We start from the raw sequence: 20,511 nt of genomic DNA, 5'->3' as shown, positions 1-20,511 counted from the left end.
TGTATGTCAAATACGTACTGGGGAGAGACTGGCTCTGCTTGTATATTCTGGTAACAACTTGCTAAAGGATGGGGATGACAGTGGCAATGACAAGTCAGGCAATGATCAAGGTCAGTGATGAAATATTTTTTTTGAAAAAGTCAAAAATTGGGGCAGGATGAGTTTTTAAAAAATTTGTGTGATGAGGGAAATAAATCTGAAATACAGTATATACTGGACTTTATGTAGCTGAGGTATGAAAAAATAAATAAAAGCAGATGACACATGGAGCAGAAAAGAGGAGCAGCAATGCAGAATTGGAATTGCTAAATAATTTAACACATCGTCAGTATTTATATGCAAATATTGCATCTCACCGCACCTGTCAAGGAAGAACGTAATCACATATAAACAATGACCACATGCAAACCATGAGAAATTATTGAGGGGGTGTTTGCTCCTAATTTATTTCAACACAAACATACACATGAATACAAAAACAACATGTCTTTGTTATTAACAGCCACTCCCATCCCCCCTAAATTCAAAGGGGAAAGGTTTTCAATATGCCACGAATACCAGCACCCAGCCTGCATTAACACGCACTGTCGTATTTATTTATTTATTATGTGCTGCTAGTGTTCATTTTATTGGTTATGCAAGAATGATGATAGCCCTTAGTGGATGCATTTTGTTAATCAGGGCAAATGTGTTTATGGGAAATATTTGCTTCTACGAGGTTTTTAGGGTTTTGTCTCTTTTTAAGCTGCAGAAATTGTTTTGTCTTACTTATATGTTGTGAAATTATATGTCTAATATTCTAGCAGGCAGGCGGTAATTTGCCTGCAGAATGAGCCCAGCTGTGGTGCACGTTAAATCCTGCATAATTGAAGCATTGATGTGTGATGTTTTATATGAACTTTATTGTTTCTGTTAAAACGGTTGGTCAACCTGACTTAGGCTATTTTTTTTCCTCCACCGTCCGATTTTAACGCTTAGTTCCGTCAACCAGAGCACAAACTGTGAGGAGAATGTTTTTAATCCAAATGATTAAAATTTGCAAGTTCTTCTCCCTTTTTTCTTTGTTATACTAATGTTTTTTTTTTGCTGGATCTTCAGCTGCATTAAAACCTCTGCAGTGGTACGGGAGTGCAGCACGAACATGTGTGACACACTGTGAGACAACAACAAAAAGACTGTAAACAGTCCTTCATAATGCAGGCACTAAAAACATTTAAATGTAAACTGACAGCATTGTCTTTTCAGTTTCCAAATACTTAGACAGTGTTGTAATCAGAAGAGGTGATGCAACACAGTAGTAAACAGGCCCCTGTTCCAAATATTTTTCAAAGTACTCTAGACACTGAATTCAAAACAAGCTAGTAAAAATGTAAATACAATGAAATAGGAACAATATAGGCTATAGCTCAGCTTTGACATGTTACATTTATCTTATTCTTAAACGTTTAACTTTTTTTAGCACTGAATGAAGGCAGATGAAAATTAGAAATGTTTGGAACGTCTTAAAACCCCTCACACTCTCTTACGGGTATGAATAAAGTGTTCATTGTGTTATCAATGAGTCACTTCATTTGAAGAGCTTTAGCTTTCAGTGTTGAGATCACTACTTGAAGCCCTTTTTTAATTCTGGGAGTAATTTGTACCCATAAGGATGCTTTATGAAAAGCACTTTTATCATTTGCACTGATTCCTAATCTGTTTTCAGATTTCATTTAGAACCCTGCGTGTAGTCATCGCAGCGAAGAAGCTGTGGGCTTTTTATACCTCTGTAAAAGCAGGAACATTAACATCACATGCAACCAGTTCTTTTTAGTGAAGGCTGTTGAATCAAGTGTAGATATATTAAAGAGTCTTTGTGTTTCAAAGGTAAGATCACAATTCTAATGTGATTTTGATAAAAGTGAGAGCCCGACAAACTCTGGGATTTTGCTTCCGTTGTGTATTTTTTATGGGATGAGCACACAGTGAGTAACTCATACCTTTGTGTTTTGTTTTCTTTTTCTTTTTTGGTTATATCTTAGCCTTGCAGCATTGAGCTCTTCTGGCCCTGCCTGGGATATGCTTGTTTCTGAGTTGATATGGGAGAAAATAGAGCAACTCAAGCATGAGTTTAAGGAAGGACCTGTCTTTAGCCTGTATGGATTTCAAATGTTTCTACATAAGGTCTATTTTTTCAGATTTTATACAAAGAAAAAAATAATTTATTGATTTTAGATTGCTTCTATGTAATAAAAAAAAGTTTATACCTTTTAAAAGGGGGAGTTGGATAGAGGAGGCCATGATGTAGCTTAAGCGGTCTCTGTAAATCAGTGGACAGCAGTTACTCTGTTATCGGTGTGTTCATGCAGTTCTTGAGGAATCAGACAGTGTGAAATAGCAGGATGGTGAAGCCTACAAATGAAGGTCCCTATAGCAGGTGCAAAATACTAGATGTACAGCCTTTTTTTTAAAACCTTTTTATTATTTATGACTCATCCTTTATCCTACCTGAATATGTTTAACACTTCTAAATGTATGTTTTTTTCACATAGGGTATCGTGAAAATAATAAAAAAAAAGTGTTGTATTTTACAATCATTGTCTCACATGTCATTTACATTCTTCTTCTTGTGTTTTCTCTTTCTGTTTGTCGTTAACACAGAAATTAAAATAAACCAGCCGTCATTTAGGAGTTTCTGTTCATTGACATTTCTAAAATATATAAGATTTTTGTAAAACTTGCAACAAATATCGACGTGGCCAAGAGGCTGCACAGCACACTCAACTTGAACTCCTCAACATACACCTGGATATGCAACTTTCAATGCTCCTCACACTTGCAGGAATAATTTTATATAAGCCCTCAGAGACTTACTGTACCCACCAGCATCCATGGATAGAAGTGGTGCTCCTTTCACAGGATGCAAACAAACGCTGAAGGGAAAGAATACGCCCAGAGTGTCAACTAGCCTACAACAGGATGATGGGAGTGCTGCAAATGTTAGTGAAAGTCTTATTCATGTCTCTCACCGCATTCTGTGTTTTCACCAAGCAACTTGGAACAGGAAGTATGGTCTGAGGTCTGCAGAGATTCTGAGCAGGAAGCTCTGAGGTTTCATTCCACAAGTCCCTGCAGCCAGCCATAATTGGCTTCCACATTCCTCCAAGGATTACCACTTTCTCCTTATACGTGTTTATGAAAAATATTAAATTAAACCTAAATTACACGTTGCTTTGGCTCTTTGAGTTAGACTTGGAGAACTGTCATCACACACTCCGTTTCCACTGTCCCCCCCCCCCCCCCCNCATTTTGTGAAATAAACACATAACTTGATGATTTTTCAGCTCTTTTTTAACACCTTTATATAAGTTTTGTACTTTCTATTTATATGAGTGTCTGTAAATCCACTTCTTAGTTACAGCGTTTGCACCTATATTGGCTGAGCTTTTATGTGCAAAATGGAAGGATCGCTTGCATCAAAGTAAAGCAGCTTCTCTTACATTTTAAAAAACCGACCCCAAAACGAAGTTAAAACCATTCTTCAACCAAATTATGCATGCAAAATGAAGCTTCTTAAACCAGATTTTTCTTTTTTGGCATGACAGTGTCATGACTAAACTCTTGTAACAAACATAGTTGAAGTAAGGTGAACCCATAAAGTGCATGATCTTTTATGACGTTAGGCTTTTTTATGGTTTAATCTGTCTGCGTGCTCTCTGAGCTCCTTTACATCCCCACAGCTATCACCCATGAATGAATGTGGGCTTTTTTATTTGACGGGTGTGCCACCTGCCGGTGCGTCACAGCTCCTCTGGCCAATCATGACGCAGTGACTCTCCGCGCGTCCTTGGAGATCCCGCGGTGCTCCTCACATCCCCGCCCCACCCACGGCTCGGTAACCGTGGAAGCTTCCGAAACCCTGTTAGTTGAGTCCCGTTAGCGCCTCAGATGTGACTGGATTGGACTGCCGTACAGCTGCTGAGCCGAGCATGGAGCCGGGAGAAGTTTGACTGGATTGTGTCGTTCCCCCCCCCCCAGCCATCTGATTGAGCCCAATGTGACCGCGCGCATCACTGACTGATATGAGGTAGGAATGAGACAAAACATGGAAGTTTTAAAAATATCTAGTGTAAACAGTCTGCTTGGTCATCTGGTCACCAGGATCGATTTAAAGCTGCTTTAATTGCGCTTTTAAAAGTTGCAACATCAGTGTGCGTGACTCCAAAGCGAATATGCTCCATGAAGTGCGGTATATCTAGTTCGCTTTCGTTGTATTTTTTTTCTTTTTGAATTTGATTATCTTTTTTAACGGCAAGTTTGGCAAACAAGTGCTGCTGCTGTCCCTCTCTGTGTGTCCGGCTTCGCATCTTTGCGCAGCCGTTCTGCTGCTTCTCCAAGTTCATACCGCTTGTCAAGATCATTCTCTTACAAAGTTATTAAAAATAAATAAAAAACCCAAACAGATCGTTCGTATTAGTTGAATTTCCTAGAGTTAAAAAGATTTTCTAAAGAACTGACCCTAAAAGTTGCGTATTCCACAGCATCTCTCGGTAAATAATGCATCTCTGCCGAACCGAGGACGGAGGAAGAAAATTAATCATGTCCCTAAATGGGAAGTGGAACGCTTTCATAAATTGAACGCTTATTTATGAAAGCCTTAGATGGCAATGCGAAGGAATGTGACCAGGGGGTACTTTGACATTGTGCTGCACAATGACTGAGCGCACAGAGCAGAGAGAGAATGGCATCTGTGCCATGGTGCAAATATTTTCCTTTTGGGCTGCAGCTATTCATCATCACACGAGCCAGAGACTGAGTTTGGCATTTCACTTGTTGTGGATAAATCACAATGTATTCACCGTGACTGTGAACCTCTATAGTTTTATATTTGAATGTGTTGCATATATCAACACAACCAGCGTGTTTTTGCATCAATATGTCCCCCAGGAGGCTCACTGGAGAGCATAACATCCAGTTCTGTCGAAGTGAAGGTGAAACTGGAATGTGTTTAGATGATTAGGACTTCTGCACTGCCGGCTGTGCGGAGAAATGTAGAGAAAGGTGAGAAGCAATAGAGCTCTCATGGAGTGATGCATTGTTTGAGCTCAAGTCAATGATATTTTTAGGCTTTCTTCTTTTGATAGATGGCTTTGTTTTGGATGACGCTGCCGCCTTATTGATCATAGTTATGACTTTCAGAAATGGGCTGCGTGTGGAGGACAGGACACTGATAGCACCGAGGTCTGGATGGCTCCAAGCGGGATGAATATGTCTGTGCTTTTACCTTCTGCTCTCCACGTCATTCTGTGTGGGTTCTGCTTTAGCAGATTGCACAGACGCTTGTGGCTTTGATTAGCTGTGGACTTTCAACTTGCCTATTCCTGCACTTCTTCTTTTTATATGAAATAAACAAATAATTACAAATTCTTTTTTACTGTTTCATTACGTATTATTGAAGCAGATCTTTCAAGTCGTTAAACTTGAGCCTAAAATCATCTTTAGCATTCAGGTAAATAAAAGTGCAACAGATGTTTAAGGCAAATCTTGACACTGACACGTATTTCTCAAATAACATCTGATCAAAAAAAAAATTTAATTACAACAATCTATAATATGCATTACTGAAGCTAATGTAAGATCTAGACAAAGGCATCAGTGTAATAGTATAATCATCAGCCTGTGTGCTTACTGGCACCAGCATTTAGAGCGGGCAATAGGAGACAGTGATGGGTATGTTGCTGGAGTCAGCTGGCCAAACAGACAGGCTAACTCCCCCATTGGGTTTCATTAGAGCTCGTCTTGATGTTAAAGCCTGTTTAATCCACTTTCACAGCCATGCAGAGCACAACACAGCACAGCTCAGTGTCTATCTTTAGATGGCATATGGGCTGAAACTCAAGCTCAATTATTAAAACAAGAGCACAAAACTCCCAGTAGTTGGCCTTTAAACGCATCGGCTGAAGAGGCTCTCAGAGCAAACTTTTGCCCCGATGGCTGTCTCCAGCAGAACTGAAGAGAGAGAGGCATTTTCCGTTTTGGATAGAAGGCTGTCAATCAGTGTCGGCTCAATTACCTTGTCCATAAACAGTTGTGTTTATGCAGCCCTGCGCTGCCTCTCCAGTCTCCTGCTGTTCCTCCTCTAAGCAGACGTGCTGCCGGAGGGTGTGATTACAGTAAAGCCTTATGAGGTGAGTGCTTTGCCTCTATGTCTTTGTCTCCACTTTCTGGGCAGCTACTGTTGTTGTCCCACATTCATGGCGCCTGCTTTGCATCAGAGACTCGGTGCTGGGAAGAGAGAGATGGATTTTGGTTTTCTTCGGAGCAGCAATAAATTTTGAATAAATCTTTCAGAACTGCAATAAATAATGTTTTTTTTTGGTTATACAAAAAAGCATGCTACTGAGTTAGTTTTCCTTTAGTCTCTTTTTGGGATTTTATTACTTGAAATTGTGCCTCATGGATGTAGTTCGTGCTTTTATGGTTAATAAAGCATGCATCTTAAAATGACATTTATCAGTCCATGACCTTTATTAGTTGTCATAACCTTCGCCAGGACAGCTTCTTATTGGTAGCAATAAGGTGATCACTTCAGCGGTGTTAATAACACCGCTGCTCTGTGTTTACTTTAGGATATTGTGCTTGTTAAGCAAACAGCAATCCACGCACAAAATAAAAAAGTCCAAGTGGGTTATAGTTTAAGGGTCATTCACTGAGAAGGAAATGAAGAAGTGGAGTTGAAGTAAATAGAGCTTCATGTACAGTATCTTCTAGGTGGCTGCATGTTTGGATCTGTCCAGTGTCACCATAAATGTTGCTTTAACCAACAGCCCTCATTGCTGCTACTGACACTTGTATTTGCACCCAGACTGATAAAGTCTGGTGCTCTCCACTGCAAACTTCACTGTTTTTTTTTACTTTATTCAGAGTTGTGCTGTGTGTTTATCTTTTTCTTCTTCCCTCTATCTGAATCTATAGTCAGGTCTTTGACTTTCACTCGCTCCCACCGTCATGTGCCACTGGTTTCCTCACACTGTGTCAGTCTTTACTGCTCCGTCAACAAAGCAAACGCTACTATGCCCGGTATATGGCTGCTGTGGTGTGTCTGCGTTCTGCCTGTTCTCAGCAAATAAATCAATAACAAGTTGGAAGTCCGTGGGGATGGATTTATAGTTAAAGAAAGCTGTAGACAGAGGGGTACAAACATAATAAGGCAGAGGGCACAATAAAAAAGTAAATACTAGCTCACTCTAAGAAATGAAATGTTAGATTTATTTAACTTACTTAAGTCAACTGGTTCCACTGAACCTGGTTGTTTTAAGAAAATATTGTTTGAAAATTTGTCCTCACAAAATAGGTCATGGTTGACAATGGATTAAAAATAAAAAAAATGTGAGTCTCCTGAAAGCACACAAAGCAAAATATCTAAAAGTTTGCTAAAAAAGGGTGGCCTACTGACCTTGAGACTAATGTGCTCATATATAAACCACCTTGGCACAAGTTTCATAAAGTTAAAGGAAAAGTTCATTTTAAATAAAGTTGCATTTAATTTGCAGTATTTAATCGGTTTAATAGTTCTTATTTTGCTTTAATAGAATCAAAACTTTATATTGAATGTTAAAAATTACTTAAAAGCTTTGAATTTGACATTAAATGTTCATGTAATTCAAACAACACCTCAAATTATATTTAGAGTGCATACTGTAGGAAAAAGCTTCTTACAAATAATGAATTTGCATTGGCTTCTCTTTTTAGCATGAAATATGAGAATGACATCAGTTTTGCAGCCTGACCCAGCTTTGAACTGTCCATAATCAGATATTTGTTGCCAGATATCCTGATTATTATTTTTTTTCCCATTCTTAATGACTGGTTTAATATTCTGATTTACTAGTTTTAAGCAGCATTGCTTTGTATATTAGGCTTCCAACTCCGAACAAACTGATGCATCAATAATATCCACACAAGCCCTGGAAGATGTAATGTTTATGTACAATTAATGGCTTTTTAAAAAGTAAATGTACTAAAACATGAATGCTTGGTAGGATTGTTAAACTTTGTCATTAACCTGTCACTTTCAGTTTTAGTTTTAATTTAAACAAAAACAACTTGCCTGAACTAGTCAAACACATTAAAGGCAAATGCTAGTATGAGCAAACAAAAAAACTTGTCATTAAATACATGTACTGTATATAAAACTCTAAGGCTTATTGACACAGATGTCAGGGATTTTATAGACAAGTGGTGGTTGTGAACAAACAAATGCTTTTACCTAAATAACAAAAGCTTCTTTTATTACTGAATGTGCTCTAAAAATACCTCACAATCTGGTTGCATATTGCCAAACTAAAGTAAAACTTCAACAAATGAGAATCTTCACTCATGCAGAGGCTGCCCTACAGGTGCTCTCCATGATACAGTTATACAGTTAGTATCCATTCTTACTCTGCATGCCTTGTATAAAAAACTTAAACAGATTTTTATTTTTCGTTAAGGTGGTAAAAGGGCCAGAAATGTACAACTGTAAAAGGATTTGACTGGGGCAATAAAGGGCAAAAAACATCAGAATCAATGACTGATTTTATCAATTCAAGACACAATAATATAAAATCTTTGGGATCAATAAATAAGGTCGGACAGTTTGGTTGAGAATGCAGATTTATGGCTGTCATGGTGGGAGGTAGTTGACTGCCAGGACTGGGCGTGATGAGATAATCCACGGACACAGAGGGAGGAATAATATGAGGAATATTATGTTATTATGACGTCTCACCACGGAAAACAATACATTTCAAAGAACAATGTACTTGTAGTGACAAAACCATCACCGCTGCTCTGCATACATGAGGGGAAACAAGGGTTAGTTGTCACATCAGTCATTGTTCAACATGTCCTTAATAGGGGATATTTTGCTCTTTTTTTGTTGTGGGAATCTAATGGATCTGTGGGGCCCATATCATGGTACTGTTTACCTTTCAGTGGTATTGTTATGCTTTCATCCACATACATCCAAAGGGTCACTGGAGATTTCAGGTCAGTTTGTACTTTCACCAAACTACTTTTGCAGCTCTGGTCACCACTTACCCATACTTTTTGGGTATGAAAAGAAGTCATCTGCCACAGGTCTCTCCATGCTCACTTTCACCCTCTTCTTCTTGGTAATTTAATATGTTTGCCTAAAAACACAAGCAGGCCAGGTTTTGCCTTTTTTCTGTGCATCACACAAGCAGCATCTGCACCATCGAGCGTCTGTGCCTGGCATATGCAAACTGAGCGGCTGCAGACGTTAAAGAAGTTCCTGCTTTTGCTGCGAGACGAGGAGGCATCTTTATTCAGCTGTCAGCAAAGATGAATAAAATGTAATAATGCTAATTAAAACACACCATAGCTATATCTATCCACCCATTCACCCACAGGCTATTTTACACACCTTAACTTTAGGAGTTGGAGAAGTTTTTCCGTTTGCTAAAGCAGCAGGGCTGTGTCATCAGTAAAAGTTGGAAAACACAAGTGACTTTTATTTAGCTGTCAGCAAAAAATAAACACAACATAATAAGCGAAATTAGTACACATCATCAAAGCTATATTTATCCATCCATATATTAATCTGTTTATCTATCCACTCTCTATACCAGCTGGATCCTGTATGTAGGGTGGTGGTGCTTACATTGATATGTGCTTATAAGTGCATTGATACAAAACAGTAACATTTTACCTCCCCCAAGCACAAGGTGGGGGTACAATTTGATGGAAGTATGAATTGACTAACACTTGTCACTAGATGGTTTGGTAAAAACAAAACCCCACAGTTGTTCCCACACTTTAAACCCTCTCTTTACTCCTTTGGAACATTTTGGGCAGAAGTTTCTATCAACATAATTAAAACACGAATTAAAGGAATATTTTCTGTACTTCATGCCTTCACAACATTTCCAGAGGCTGTGCCCAACACCTTACAAACCTGTTTTACTGCTTTTTTCCCCTTTAATGTGTCACCTAATATGCCCGGGAACATATATTTATTGGATCAGCAAGGATGCCTTTTCATTGTCAGCGTGAGATGATTGCAGATGAACTCTGCTAATGTCACAACAAGAATCTCCTTATTTAAAACTAAATTGAAAATGTTTGAAGTCAAATGATTGCACCTCAAAGTGAGATTACACGCTGATGTGTGATTAGGTTCCTGTCAAAATGGATTTGTCAGAATTTCTCTGTTTTTAAGGGGTTTTTTTTTGTTTTGTTTTTTAGAATTCTGCCATGAAATGTTTTGCACATTAGATCTGAAAAGTATCTGGTGCACCTTCTTTTCTCCATTTGTTTGTTTCTGTCAGACTGCCTTTTGCTTTTTTAGCTCATCTGGCACATTTCAACTGAGGTGAATTGGACGACAGGCAATTGGCTTGAAAGCATCTCCTGTCTGAAAAGTTGTGGCAGGGGCTGGTGTGAGGTGAAAATTTAACATAAGCGGTTTAATCATTGCAACTTTCTTCTGTTTTATTTCACATTTTGTTTTGTGCTTTTGCACTGAAGAAAAAAAAAGGGCGTGTTAGACAGGAAGGTAAATAATGCCAAATTTAAAATGGCCTTAAGCAGCAAAACACAATATCTTTTGACAAAACAAAACAGCAAACTAAGAGCACATGCTCATATTAAAAATACATTTTTTAAAATAAATTACAACATAAAACCAAAAACAGAACAAAACTGAAAGCCTTGAAAATATTTCCAGAAAATACTGTTGTTTAAAAAAAGAAAACATTCAACAACACAGGAAGTAAAGCAGAGCCTTAGAGGCACAGCAGAACTCCAACCAAACATTTTAACAACAAATAAAGCATTCTGAACTGTCAGTGCCTTGACTTCAAGGGACAGTTCCAGATGCCCCTGGGTTTGGGGGAAGGGGGTACTTCCATAATCTGTGGGTTTTGTTTTGAATAACCATTTATGAATATACTTTCTTTCTTGTCTTGTTTTCCTAGCCTGTTCCCCGGTTTGCTTTGGACAGTCTTGTCTTCTGTTCCCCTCCAAGCCCACCAGGTTTTTGTTTGCTAATCATCCCACCTGTCCGGTGTTAGTTAATTACGACCCCGGTGTAAACATACTTCAGGTTTTCAGTTGTTCTCTGCCAGATCTTTGTAGTTCCTCTTTCCGTCCCTATAGATCAATTTGAGCCAGTTCTTGTCTTGTCTAGTTTTGTTCTTTCTGCAGCGCTCTTGGTTTTGTTTCGTCTTAAAGATTTTTGGTACTCACTACCTTCCCGCTCTCTTGTCCTACATTTAGATCCTTCTCCTCGTCTTCTTGGTTTGTGACACATTTTTAGAGAAAAACTATAACTTTCAGAAAATAAAAGAACAAACAGTTAACAGAAAAAATACAAAGAAAACGGAATGAATTAGAAAACACTTTGGTTTACAGGGTATGAAAAAAACAAACTCATGACCAAATCTTTTAATAAAACCCTTTCAGAAAACAAAAGAACAACACAGGAACACACTTCACAGTTTTAAGCTCTGTTTTTGTTACTAATATGTGATGTTTCTTTTTTCTTTTTAGCCTTTTTTTTCCCCCCAAACATGACACATTTGGTTTGCCTTCTTGATTAAGAATTGACATATGCTCCATGTATTTTGTGGCTCGTTTGTTTAATCTTTTAGCAATGTGTCTTCTACTCTGTTACCTTCAATAAAACAAAAGTGGGATTTTTTTTTTCTCCCCCAGTGTTTCATTTAACACCTATTAGACAATTAAAACAAAAGTGAGTGATCTGATTCTGAACCAAAACTAATCAAAACCTCCTCGAGGAGCAGCATGTGACAGAAGAGGGACTGAGTGAGCTTTAATAGGATGATTATAACAGTGGATGTAAAACAAGGACACTTTCAAAGTGGACACACAATGCCACAGTTTTCAGAGGATGAGCAAGAGCTTTTTAGAGGGATCTGCTGATGAGCCACTGTGCCAACGTATTTCAGCTGTGTCGAGTAGTTGCCAGTAGCATTTTAATTACATTTTTTATATCACTTGGCCTCAGATTGTTGTGCAAAAGTTCAACATACCCATTTGCTATGTGTCCTGTGGTTTAAAATCCCGATATTCATATCAGGAGTACCGTCAGTGTACGCAGACATAGTTGATTTAATAGATTTTTCGGTTTGTGACTGCCTGTATTCATGTTGACATGTGGTTATAAACAATATTATGGATTATTAAAACATTTTATGTCTCGGGTGCAATCGTGACATAAATGTTTATCTCGAGCCACTCACATTAGTTGCGCTTATGTGGCTGTTCAGAACAACATCTGTTCTTATTTGTCCCAGAATACTACCATTAAGAACGTTAGCAGATGTCGCAGTCATGCTCTGAAGACCAAATATTGATCTTTAAAGTTGCAGCTTGGACCGAGTCAGTTGTTTACACAGCTTTTTTTTTTTTTTATTGCACTCATTCACCTGATTAATCCACTTTCTTACCAGGTTTGTTTGTTCTGCCTGCACACTCAATGATGCTTGAAGGTTGCCTTTAATACTTGACACATTATGACCACCTTCCCACCGAGTGTCAAAGTTAGAGTGACACGCTCAAAGCAAAGTGAAATGAACAACTCTACTTGCGGTTTAAAGCTCTTGATTTTCTCCCCTGGAGCAGGCGTGAGCATGACAATTTGCTGGTCTTAAAGGGAGTTCGGCAAGGCATCTGTCTTTGAGTATTTCTCTCTCCCCAGTTTGACTAACATTTAGGAAAGGAACAGGGAGTTGTGGAACTTACACCAAGCTTGGACAAGATGTAGAGCAAGCCTTCTGGCAAAACTTTGTGGAGGAAAATTAATCTAAGCCAGCAGGACCCTCAGCCTCCAGGCACATGACATTTACATGAGTTGAAAGCAACACAAGGGGATGGAAATAATTTTTCCTTCAATTTGCTATCTTGTCAGAGAGTTCCTACAGAGATGTTTGGGTCAATACATTGCTTATTTATGCAGCACAGTTGGGTACGCTTATTGGACAGGTTGAAAACTGAGAACTAAATTAGACAAGAGGGACGCAGATGTGCATGCTGTTCCTGGGGGGGAATGAAAGTGTCTTATTTTCCTATTAGTAACATAGAAACAATGTCTTAATCACAACAGGGAAGAGTAAGGAAGTCATCTTTGGCTTATTAAGAACATTTTGCCATTAGGTTTAGCCCTTTAGGTTAATCTCACAGTTATTTGTGCATTTCTGCATGTTTAACCACTTTCTTCCTGAAATCACCCCACATGTCTTTGTTTAAAAACAAAAACAAATAAGCATCCTTTGTTAAAACTTTCCAGGCACATCGAATTCAGGCTATCAATTCTGCAGTTTAGTCAGAGTGGCAGAAAGAAGGTCATTTTGAAAAGGATTTTTTTTGTTTTTTAATCTTCCCCTCCTGTAAACCTAAGAAGAATTATAGTGAGTGTGTCTTAACCAACAGACAATTGTAATTGTGGATGTTTTCTTCCAATATAGGTACCAGCAATAATGGCCAAAAAAATGCTGTATTTACACAAATTCTTAAACCTCGAATGAAGAAAAGGTGTCAAAGAATGTAATACAAAGTGACTGTTTTGATTTAGTCTCTTGGTGCCTCCATGTTATGTGGACAGAGTGGTGTAAATCAACACCACGTCTACAGGGATCACCTTCAATTAACAAAATGATAATGATCTCAAAATCATTACAGGAATGTGAGTGACTTGGCATAATATGAAAGCTTTGTTGAAATAGTGCAATGACATGTATCACAAGTATGTTTTGAACCACTCATCTCTGTTTGTCCATGTCAGCCGACCAAACGGTTTTATCAAAGAAAAGGCTGAGGTTTTCACAAGAGATGTTTGGAGCAGAATAAACACTTTCCCTGGAATGTATGGATTTGGTGGAGGCCTGTAAAGCCAGAGTGCATTAACTATAGTGGTGTCTTTGTGATGAGGAGCAGGCCAGAAGCAAAAGAGAATGGATGGAATTGCCTGGCATGTCTCCACACAAAAGTTTTTGGCAGAGTTTCATTAGCAGAAAAAAAAGAGGATCTGTTTATTGGCTTGGTACCCTCTGTGATTTTTTGAAATGTAATCATAACCCAAACTGGGCTTATTTATTGCATATACAAGCAACAAACTGAGGTTACGGGAGCTTTGTTATTTAATAATATTTAGTCAGCTAAAAATACGGCGTAAAGATGAAAATATAATGGTTAAATCAGCCTGATTTATCAGTCTGAATTTCTGGCACAAGGTCAGTTTAAATCTCTGCAAATGAAAGTGGCAAACAAGAAAAGACTGAGGACACGATGGGCTCATGTTGTGGAGTTGTAAATGTCTTGGCAGGGGTCTAAAGTGAGGCACTGTTTTAGTTTGAGTTGGGGAATTTTGTGGCTTCAAACAAACCTAGGATCAAGGAGCGCAGCTGTCTTTGTGTTCATATAGATTAGGAGGCGCAAAGCAGATTTGTTCCATGTTTCACGGCATGAATTTATGCCTGCAGTTCTGTCCTTTAGGGCTTTACCTTTTATTGTTCACAATTTCTTTTCTTGTGCTTTATTTCATATTAGATTTATGATCTGGGCCAGATATAAATTCACATATAAGATGGTTTACTAGGGGCCACGGTACCTTGGTGGTCAGTGCTGCGGTCCTCGTAATCCCAAGACTGCGGGTTCCAGCTCAGGTTGCGTCAGGAAGGGCAAACAAGATTGCTTGTGTGAGTTTGCTCGCTGCGACAACCCCTGAGAAAGGGAGGAAAAAGAAAAACAAAACAAAAATTAAAGGCCAAGCATTCGTTGAAGAAACACATATCACCTGCCACCTTTCATTCCAGAGAACTAGAATAAGATCAGCTTATGTTGAAAAAAAGAGTTGTAACGGGTTCAGTCAAACTTTTAAATTATTGTTATGTGCAATCCGTTGGAATACTGTCTGTAAAATTAACTGAGTTTTAATCATTTTTTGTTTTCAAAGGTCAGTTGGCTGTGGTGGCCATCTTCAATTGGGTTGCCTCCAAAGGTTAGCCAGTTGTATAGATAAAGCAAATGATTATTTTCTAAAAGTTTCGTTAAAAGTCGTCTAGAGTTTCATGGGATGCTTTAGCAACAGCCACACAAACACACACACACAGGCACAGGCAAAAATATTATTGTCTGCTTTTGCTTCTTGGCTGCAAGTAATAATTATATTTAAAAAAAATATATATATCTACAGTTTCTTATGGGAAAAAAGAACTAAATACAAATGATTATATTATCTATACAGAACATATAAAATATTTAACAAATATGAAATAATATAACTAATGGCCCTCCATTTCTGGTAATATTTAAGTCAAATTAAACAAACGTTGTTGCGTTGTAGAAAAACAAAAGAAACTCGTAGGAAAAGACCTCTACACCCTTCCGTACAAAAGCCAGACACCCAGATCGAAGAGGACATAAATTGACAACAAACATTATTGATTTGTTCTACAAGTCTTTTCAAGTCTTTTGTTGATGTCCATCTCTGTGAGTAAATCTTTCTGTGTGTATCTGTGTTTATGGTGCCTTGATTTTTATGACCTTGGTGTTTATTTGTGTTTACATTTCTCATCTTCGTTTGTTGTGTCTCTTACCAGTTTATGTCGTAAGTTGTTTCGAGTGTCTTTGCCATCTCTTTTCAGCCTGTTTGTATTTCTGTGGCTGTGTGAAAGTGTTTTAGGTAACAATAGTTGCACTAAGTGTCATTGTAGCTATTTATTATTGCCTGCGCCAAATGGTGGGCAATAATGATTTCGCTTGTGTCTGTGTGTGCATGAGTTTGTTTGCTGTGTTTGCAAAATATCTCATGAGCAGATTTTAATGAAACTTTAAGAAAATAACCGATAGAGACATAGTACATCTACAACTGGTTATCTTTTGGAGTCAACCCAATTCAAGATGGCCACAGCAGCTAATCAACTTTATCAATGGCAGTAAAACTGTCAGCTTTACAGATGTTAAACTAAAACTTGACATGGTAGTAGCTGGAAAACAGCCTCAATACATACTTCGAGCTGTAACAAATCGTACAAGATTTTGCAATAATGCATGAGATTGTGCATCATTTTCAAGATTTACCCTTAGTTTGAAACTCTGGCATGAAAAGCAATATGTATCCAATTTGGAATTTGTTTCTGTTGCTGTAATAAATAATCTAAATCCCTGAAATTACTTGTAATTTTTTTGCCGCTGTTGTTTTTTTGTTAGTGGTGTTTAAGGCTCATTTTAAGTCACTTGGTGTTTGTAAAGAGTGCACCTTTGAGCCGTTTCGAGGCTCTTTGTAGATGTTTTAAATATGCTTAGAGATTTAGTTTGACGTGTCCAAATAGTTTTCCAATATTTTAATCTGTTTCTTGTTATTAACCTTCATTATCTCTAAGATGTTCTGTAGTTTGTCCACTCAGCTCAGTTTAGTCAGTTTCTTTATATAGTGCCATATCACAACAAAACTCATCTTGGGGCATTGTACAAAAAGGCAAAGTCCAGTTCATATCCATCCAGTTCACACCTTTTTCTCTTTGTTCAAATGATTGACTGCTCCTCCTTTAGCCACAGGCCTCAGTCTTTTACACCTGTTCGATATTCCACCAATCCACACTACTAAAATCTTATTGGAGAAACAGCTTTCATGTGGAGCCACTGAGATGCACTGACTGCAAGCAACAAACATGCTTTTAACCAGAATAATTAATCTTTCTCCAAAGAAAAGCCCACGGCACCAGAACAGTCTGTTAAACACAACAATTACATTTTAATTTTCAGCAAAATACCTTCAAAAACCTTCAACGTGACTGACATCTTCAGTGAAAAATCACAAAACAAGTGGTGAGTGTAACAATAAAGCGCTTTGAGCTGGTGGGATCTGTTGTTGCTGTTCTATAATGATATTTTATTAAAAGCTCCACATGTTTTTGGCGACCTGCTATAAGCTGCAGATACTTTCTCTTTCAGGCTCTGCCACCTTTTTGTGTTCTGTCCTTGTTGTTCAGGTTTATTAAAAAAAAACCAACAACAACAACTCGTTTTTAGCTAGATTAGTCACAGCAAAGCTCTTAATCTTATTACATTTCATTTTAACAGCGTTTGTAGCCGTCTGCCTAATTTTCCAGCCGCTCCTCTCTTTACAGCGTCCTGCTTAATCCTGAGCAGGCGAGAATCACCAGGGAAGGGAAATGACCCTGCGACCTCTCTGTTGCATCTGTTTATTATTTGAACATTAAGTATCAGGATCTAACGTGATAAAATGTGTTAACAGTGATCAACTGTTCTTTGGAGAGCAAGAAAAAAAAGAAACACTGCATGAGTCATTTTTCCTGGTTTGGTAATTACCCTTTTTATTGTATCTCCATTTTGGCAGCAGGTTTAAGCACAGCACTTTGCTCTCCATATATCATAATCAGGATGTGGCAGAGGTTATTTATATTGTTCTCAATCCAGTGTTCGGGCTCTTTAATTCCATGCTTAGTTTCCGAGCACTATCTGGTGTTAATGTCAAGAACGTTAATCACGTTACTGCCAAGCACATGTGTTTTAATTGTTAGTGGCTCAGTGTAGTTAGGGTTTAAACCGCTCGGATGAGATGCTTCATCAGTGAACAGAAACATTAACTGCGCAAGAATACTAATGAAAACTAGATACTTGACAAATGAAATTCCCCAACTTGTGTGCTCTGATTTGCAATGTGATGTGTCTAAACCAGGATTTATTTGTCCTCCTGTTGAATGTGTCTGAGAGCAGTTGAGGTCTGAAATGAGGCATCTGCCACAATGCTTAAGAGACGGTTCTGCTCTGATAGGGTTATTTAATCGGAACAAATTATCTGGACAGATGTTTCAGATGCAGTTGTTTACCGCTACTAAGTCTAATCACTGTTTGATGTGCATCCCTGTTACTTCAGGAGTTTTCTAAAGGAAGTGTTACACAGCTTAAACAGGCTCCGCTGCGTCCCTCTTTGCATTGTCAGTGTTTTACACCACGCTTTTCAACTTCTTTGCAAAATAGGATCAGACTTGTGGAAACATTGAAACAACACAAAGCAGTGCTAATTTGTTCTGCTTCATGCAGACTGTGGCTTTAGTTTTTTCTAAAATGCCCTATAATGAAACAAACTTATTGACTTTGACTGTGTGTTATAGAGACTGGGAGATTTCCAGAATCCCTTAGGCGTTTTGTAAAAAGGGCTCAAACAGCCATGAACAAAATAAAATAAAAAAAACAAAAACAAAACTATGTGTCCAAAAGAGACATTTTTGCCTCTGGAGCTGAAGTTGCTTTCCTTTTCTAGTAGCAAACAAACGTGAAAGCCTAACCTTTCCCAAAGCACAAAGATTTCCTCTGAACTTGTGCAGTTTGTTTATAATATTTCCCTGCCTTTCCAGCTACAAGAGCTTAACACCTTAAAGAAAGCACCTACTATGCTTCTAGCACTGTAAATGTGTTTACATTCTTCTCATAACAGCATGTTATACATGATAGAATAGGTATTTGGAAAGTATGAACAGAGCTATTTTATTACCTTCAAATTGTTGCTACGTTTGGTAATCAGGAGATATTTTTAGGAAGTGTTTCAAATAAATCGCCCACCTTCTTATTTTGTTTACATCTGTTGTGACTTCTTTAGTTTTTTTCCAGGTCTGGATGTCTGAGACAACCCTGAGGACTCCACAGGAATGAAATAAGTTTCTCATCTTTTAATATTCACTGGATTTATTCACTTGCTGAGTACTGTTAGGGCAAGTTTTATTCCTTTTTTTTTTAAATTTTAGCAGCACACATACTCCTTTCTCGTCTAATTCATCTTGCTTGCATGCTTGGCATTGATTAGCCTCCCCCCTTTCACCCCTCACAGGCCCTTGCTGTCATTAACAGAGCCGTGTCATTGTGATTGTACGGGTGTTTTCATATTCGCTGCAATCAGTCAGTGACAGTGACAGCACACGGCTCAACCTTACAGAACACTTGTCTAAACACTGAGGTCATTCAACTTCTGCTTGTCTTTCATCCATCAGCAAGACGTTTTCAGCTTTTTCCACATTCAGGAGACCCTAAGCATGCCTGTTTGAATAAAACAATACAATTTATAATTTATTTTAGGGATTGAAGGTTAGACAATTTTCCTAGTGTGGTATTTTAAATTCTTTTCTTCATTTTTTATACAAATTTTATTGAAAGAAACCCTTATTAACAAACTTCATAGGGCACCAATTTTAAATGTGTGTCCGTTTGACCCTTAATTTGAATTCATTAAAGGTATTATTTGTCACTAATTTCCAGCTGCTGCCCAATGCCAGTCACACATGTGCATGTGCAAGCACAGTAAACACAAACCAGGGTGAGATAAATGTAAAACTTAGCTGCAGTTGCTGTTTACTTTACCCCAATATAAGCTGCCGTCTGATAAGAATAAAGCGGCATATGCAGAAGTAAAATTTAAGTGCAAGAGTATCAAAATCACTAATGCTTTGTAAAACAATAGATTTTTAACAAATTATAAGAGCTTCACCTGCAAAATAAGAGTCAAATTCAAAATAAAAAGAAAAATGGATGATCTGTGAACTTGAGTACCAGTCTCCCTGAAACAGAGAGGAGAAAAGCTAAACTCTAATTTGCGATGCTCGACTGAATCTACAGCCTTTAGGGGGACATGTACACATGGGAGATTAAGTGGTTTGTATTCTCGTAGGCGTGGACCTTCAAGGAGCTTTTGTATTATTTGTAAGGAAGGAGTTCTGAACCGAAGAAAATAGTGTCTTGTGTCAGGAGCAAACTCATCCAAAACCACATCACGAGTGAATCTGCAGCGTGTTTTAATGGAATATGCATGTTCGCCACATTCCGCAGTTGAGCAGCTCTCTCCACGTTTATCGCGCACAAGAGAAATATTTTTGAGGAGGTCCATCAAAATTTTATGAGGTCCTCTTTAGCATCAAGCATCCTGTGGACTCTCCAACATTGGAACTTTTTCAGAAGTTATTCCTGATCTTTTATACCTCTGCACATATGGTGAGGCTGAGTACGCAGCAAAAGCTCAAGTGACTGGCCTTAATGAAAAGAAAATGGAAAATTCATTTAGCCTCAGGCTGAACATCCGTGTATCACTTTTATAATGAATAATCATGAGAGTTGAAGTTTTGCTGTTTCAGATTTGTCAGAAGTTTAAATCTAAGCAGAAAATGAAAAGTCTTGTGTTTCTTTTTTTTTTTTCAAACCTGTGCTGGTTTCAAAATTTTTCCACACAAGTATCTGGATATTTTTAAATAGATGAACAGTTGTCGTGGTCGGAGCTGGATGTGGATTTAAATCCATTTTTTGCTCCATCTCCAGCTCACTGTTTGCTTACACTGGGTGTAATGAATCATTAATTTGCTGCTGTCACTTGCAGCCCACAGTCACTCGAAGCAGAATTAACTCGCGGTCCGGCAGAGCAGAAAGCAGCGCTGACAAGAACGAGCACGAGCTCCTTTGCATTTATTTTGTTTCAAATACTAAACTCCAAAAATCTGCTTA

At 38.1% G+C, this 20,511-nt stretch overlaps 1 protein-coding gene across 2 annotated transcripts in view; it reads left to right on the top strand.

The window, feature by feature from the left end:
* Positions 1 to 3,873: 3,873 nt before the first annotated feature.
* Positions 3,874 to 20,511, top strand: part of chrm3a (cholinergic receptor, muscarinic 3a) — a 78,966-nt gene continuing 62,328 nt past the window's right edge. For both annotated transcript variants that reach the window (XM_017427561.3, XM_017427552.3), the window contains exon 1: positions 3,874 to 4,066. The gene's annotated coding sequence lies outside the window, so the exon portion shown is untranslated. The remainder of the gene's footprint in view (positions 4,067 to 20,511) is intronic.

Source organism: Kryptolebias marmoratus, linkage group LG22, assembly GCF_001649575.2.
Source record: "Kryptolebias marmoratus isolate JLee-2015 linkage group LG22, ASM164957v2, whole genome shotgun sequence".
Lineage (NCBI taxonomy): Eukaryota > Metazoa > Chordata > Actinopteri > Cyprinodontiformes > Rivulidae > Kryptolebias > Kryptolebias marmoratus.
This window is presented reverse-complemented; position numbering and strand designations above follow the sequence as displayed.